Genomic DNA, 5,731 nt, shown 5'->3' with positions numbered 1-5,731 from the left:
GCAGGGAAAAGTGACGTTTTAGAAAATGGAGTGGTTAAAAAAAAAAGGTAGCATCCTATATAACAAAGATAATGTGCATGAAAACCTAAGAAGTTAGAGTTCATTGTTCTGCTGGTAGAGGAAAACAAAGATGTAAGGTATGCCTTTAACTCCTCTTTCATTTCACCAGCTGTCCCATGCAACCTTTAATTGCTCAGAATAAGCACATAAGGAGAAGTGCATTACCGGTTAAAAAAACATGTGCCATCCAGTTCTGCTGTACCATACTCCCTTCCTCCACAAATATTAATTTGAAATCAAGATTTATGCAGTCCAGTGTCATTTTTCTCAAAACTATTTTTTGCCATAAACTTAAGTGTAGATTTTGTCTAGACCTTTGTGACAGAAGAGGGACTGTCATCTCGGGAAACAGCAAACAGTGCACACAGCTACAGTGATCCTATGGAAGAAAGCAGAACAGTTTAAGCAATTTAACCCATAACAATTAAACTTTTCCCAAGAAACCATGTGAATAATAAACAAAAAAAGAGTCTCTATAGTAGTAAGTCAGTTACATATATTTTATGCCTTCTTGTGAAAGAACATATAAAAAAAAAAGAGGAAAGAGAAGAAACGAGAAAACAGCTACTGATGAGCCTTGCACAGACCTGTCTTTCAATATGACTTACCCAAAATATTTGATTATATTTTATTTACATCTGTTGCATCCCCTTGACTTGAACACCATCAGAGCATGCTGTCCCACCACATCCATTCATATTCCTCTAAAATGTGGAGTAGCTGCTGAAACAGGAAAGTAAAGCTTGAAATTTGAAGTGGAGGCTTTCCTAGTGAACTTCAGAAGTGCTCAACACATGCTGGGAAGTGGTCTTCCTCTAAAGAATTTGTCAAAACTATAATTAAGTGGTAACATTTGTAAATCCCATTTTCTAGAGTGTCACCAAGTTCAAATCCATAATGAAAGTGTTCTTTAAGCACCTAACAGATGATGTAGACAGACCCATTTCCACATGCTTGCATTTCTAATGTACATCAAAGAGGAGATTCTTCTGCTAGCATATGGCCTGTATAAGGCATTTGGTATTCTGGAGTGTTAACCTGTGGGATGCGAAGCAACTTTATATGGAGGGAGGTGGTTTCCATCTGCAAATGCAAAAAGCTAGCATTGTGTTTGTGTATCCTCACCAGAGTCTTAGTATTTATTCTTTGTTTCTTAATTTTTTTTTTATTGGCATATACTGTGAATTACACATTTCAGTACTACTCTTAGTTTTGCCATAAGACTCAGCAAATGGAAGTCCATTTCTAATGTTTTGTTCTTTCATACTTTCCTCTTCTTTCATTCTGTTAAACTCTCCATTATTCCCCCCCAATATGACCACCTGATTATATCTCCTTTTAAACATGCTCACTTCTGCTCTCCCTTTCACTCACCAAGCACACACACTCACCAATTATTTCCATCAACTTATCCACTAATTTTGAAGAGAGGCCACTGTGATGGGTGGTTATACCCTTGTCCATTTCTTATTTAACTCAAGAATTTGTCTCAAGATTTGTCTCCTGATTCTGTTTTTTGCTGACAATGCAGTATATTGGCAGTAAACTTTGGGTCCAAGACCACTCTTTTGATATTTCTCACCATTATGTTGTAGACTCTGGACTACATCAGCCAAACTACCTTTGAAATCCATTGCCAGCTGAATGTTGTTTCTCATTTCAGTCTGGATGCTAAAAGTTTCAAACTTGTCTTTTCTGCCTCCCAGAGTCACAAATGTTACTTTAAGAAGAATCTTTCATTTGAATATGGATAGTCTTCATAATGGTCCATCTTCTTCTAATGATGCAGGATCCTCAAACATTGACAGTATACAACACAGCTTCAAGAAAATATTGTCTCATGAATGGGGTACTCTCCCAAATGAGACCGTATACCTCAACAAGAGAACTTGAAGAACCTATTCCATATAGTTTTAGTCGTGCTTTAATGCTTTTCAGAGTCTGAACAACGGGAGTAAGCTTTCACTACATGATCAGACAGTTCTATCGGTATGTACAGCAATTGCTCAACAGATCATTTGTGTCTCTGGATTACAATGTGATAAACTTGGAAACAAAATATATCACCTCATCCATACCACATCAGAGCAGAGCTTTCAGTTACGCTTGCAATGCCACACAGAGTTTTGGTAGTGAAGAACTACTACTACATAGGTTTCAAATATCATCTAGGCTTCACCAGTACCACCCCTCACAGCTTTAGATATTTTAATCAGGAAAAAATACTGGAAAACATTTGAATTTACAAAAGTACGTATCCAGATCTATAGCTGAGCATATGTTATAATGATTTAAAGCGTCAGGATAATAAAATCACACTGGGCAGATTATTTCTGCTAGGTGTTTGATATAAGCGTTTGATATGTCTCATGGCATAATCTCCACATTTCAAGTTTGTGGTAGATTTCCACAACAAGGCCAATCATAGCTTAAGAAGTAAATATAAATCAACCACACTAACCGTCTTCTCACAATCAAGTAATCAAACAACTCAGCTCCTCATCTGTTATGAAGAAAGATTACAGAGCTCTTGCAAAAACTCTAAGTTTCCTGTTCCAAGGCTGATTTCCAGTTCAACGCTGTTCCCCTCTTTGAGAAAGCTCTTCGTCCAGAAGAAAAAAAAATTAAGCCAAAAAGCTGTCCCAAGTCTAGCCAACTCTATCATGGTATTTCCTATTATAAACAAACTTTTGAAATCACAGATCAAAACTTGCTATCTATATTGTTCTTTCTTTCCCCAAATTAACCTTGCTCTTATCCTTCAAACTCACTCCATACAATTATCTTTGAGGGATAAATTATAGTTTCCATTATATATACACATATCATCATTGTAATGATGGATAGTATAAATAAACCGTAAGCACACATTCCATCTAGGCTTATACTGACGTGCATTTGCTTGTAGCATTTTGTCAGAGACACTGCTAACACACACTGCCTACTAACTAAAACACCACTCACCTATACGTAGGGATGATGCCTGGCATGCCCAAGGAAAATTAAGAAACTTTGTCACACTTGTTCCTCCTTTTGGACTCGCAACCCTGTTTTGAAAGTATACCTAGTATGAGACCTGGGCTTAGATGAATCCATCTTTTAACAAGAGTCTCTCACACAAAGAATTTTCCTGGATTTTAGTCATTCTTTACTATTCTACATTTATATTTTTCAGAAAGACTGGTTCAGTTCTTTTTCCCCTTCTTGCTAAAACATCCTACTTCCTTTTGAGAAAGGCATAAAAACCCCCAACAATCTCTTATTTTCCTGCACTCTGTTCTTTCTCTTTATCACCAGCTGGAAGAATAATCATTAGTAGCATCAATGATGATCATTTTATAGGTAAACAAAGACCATATTTGTGCTTCCTCTGTTAGGCCAGAAGCCTTTCAGCACCTCAAGTCTTCCAGTCCAGCAAAACCTGTATCGGAACTCTCCAGCTCAGCCTCTACAACGATAAACTGAATAAATGTTCAGAGGTATATTTAGGTGCTCTTCCAGATACAGGCTTTCACGAGCCTCCTCTTTGCCATTTTTCTTTCCCAGTTTACTCAGCCAGGGGGCATTGGTTCTTTCAATTATTGCTTCTTTAGGGGGAGGGTTTCCATCTCTTCTGGCATCACAAGCTGTGACAATCTAGAAGATCCATTATTGAGAGCCCTTTCCTAACCCTTACCTATATTATTTTCATCTGCAAAACTCATTAGACTCCTTAGTAAGAGCCAACAAGTCTATAACTATACTGGATGGTATTTAAATTTGTCAAGGAAGAGTTTAACTCATCCTAAGATAACAGCAATTCTCTGAGTTATTAAAATGTTTCCCTTCTCATTTGTGTTACCTGTTTGATCCCTTCTGTTTTATATTTTCAGACTTCTAACACATACTCTCATAAACAAAATGAATTATTATTTTACTAGTTTTCTAAAATACCTCAAAGTCTATATTTAATGGAAAAAATAAGTCCAAAACAAAAAAGCCAGCTATTTAAAAACGGAGCACGCCACTACCAATTCCGTATGCTGTTCTGAACTTCCATTAAAAGAAAAGGGAAAAAACCCTAAATAAAATAGGAGGACATTCTCCTCCTTTTTTTTCTCTATAATAGGAGATTCAGTTTAGTATACAAGAGCAGTGGAACACATAGCACTTCTACAGACTTTAGCAAAAACCCCTACAGAGAAAACAACTGTTTTCTGCAGGCAACTTTTTAGAGGCCAAAGTATTCTGCAGACAAGACCTCTGAAGAGGCTGTCAGCAAATTCCCCTTGCTAAAGAACCACCACAAGCAGCTGTACCACCACCCTCTGTGGAAGGCAATGCTTCCCTTAGCAACCTTTTGATGGCCCAAAACTCAGTACCAAAAGCAAGTTCTCCAGACCACAAGAAAATCACCCAAAGTAAGGGCATGAACTCATATATAACTGGTGGGTCCACAGGTGGGGGTGTGGATGAGGGCCCCAGGTGGGGCTGGTCAGGGCCATTAAGGCCTACTCAGGGCCCTGATATAGAGTAAATAATAAGAAAATAGAGAATTCGGCCAGAGTCAGAAATAGTAATAATGAAACCATAGACATTACTAGCTTTGCATGGATTTCAAGACAAAAGTTTGAAGAAGATCCTTGGGTAAGATACCGTGCTTTGGGAACTATTAACTGAAGTTCTGCAGACTGTCCTTTAAAGATTTGAATATGTAAAGCTTGGTGGAAAAGAAAAGCACCCAGAAAAATGCATTCATTTAAAAAAACACAGAGGCTATATCTCCACCTGTTTTGGTACACTATTCTCTAAACTATTCAGCCGGTAGCCACAGACACATGTTCATGTGGTTTAGGAAATACGCTTACACAAAAGCATCCAGAAGACCAAAGTCTTTTTCCACCACATCAAGAAGCCATGCAAAAAAGTATGCTGAAATAGAAGAGGAACTCCTAGTACTTGCACAGACCTATTTACTGGTTTAGTGCATACTTGTTCATCTTAGTTTTTAACAAGATACAGAACACAGGTCACTGGATATTTTTTCAACTAGGATCCGAATAATATGACTTCATCCATTTTTTTTCCCACACTATGACCGTATCACACAAAAGTTTTCATAGGAGAAAATACTCCAGAGTATTTAGAATAGAGTTGGTAACTAACCACCAAATTAAGAAGAAAAGCCGATGATAAGAACAATCTGACCTCATCCTGGCAGCAATGTTAGTTGATCAAAGCAAGTTAGAAATGAAGAACTAACACGAGACTTGCCAGTAACTTCAACTCGACCTTCATCAGTGGTGAGTGAGTCAACTTCCAGCAAATACATTACCATATTGGCAGGACTGAAATAACCTTCATATGACTGATAGACTGCCTCTGAAAGGACAGCTGATTTTGATCCCTCGAGTACTGTAGAGGGCTGTGTTCCCCCAGTACCTTGAAGAACATAAAGTTATAAGCAAATACATGGTCAGATCACAACATCCCATATGCTAGTCTGCTTTTTTCAGTACATTCAGGCTATTCAGTAAATAAGCATTTGGAATGCAATAGTTTAGAGGTAGGAAGGGGAAAAAATGCACCAATAATAACAATCACCAGGGCCATTAATCTCCTCAAAGCTACCTGCCAGATCTTGGCAGTACAAGCAACAGACTTGTTTTTTTGGAAAGGACACAAATACAGT

The 5,731-nt window shown here is 37.7% G+C and overlaps 1 long non-coding RNA gene across 1 annotated transcript; it reads right to left on the bottom strand.

Moving 5' to 3' along the window:
- Positions 1-237: 237 nt before the first annotated feature.
- Positions 238-4,437, bottom strand: LOC148055693 (uncharacterized). The gene is made up of 4 exons (XR_015704993.1): positions 4,422-4,437; positions 3,025-3,107; positions 669-783; positions 238-439 (listed from the first exon to the last, which is right to left on the bottom strand). It is a non-coding gene; the product is annotated as an uncharacterized LOC148055693 (long non-coding RNA).
- Between the last annotated feature and the right edge of the window lie 1,294 nt (positions 4,438-5,731).

This window comes from Nipponia nippon, unplaced genomic scaffold (genome assembly GCF_047370975.1).
Source record: "Nipponia nippon isolate SJK-2023a ecotype South Korea unplaced genomic scaffold, ASM4737097v1 scaffold_2, whole genome shotgun sequence".
Taxonomy (NCBI): Eukaryota; Metazoa; Chordata; class Aves; order Pelecaniformes; family Threskiornithidae; genus Nipponia; species Nipponia nippon.
This window is presented reverse-complemented; position numbering and strand designations above follow the sequence as displayed.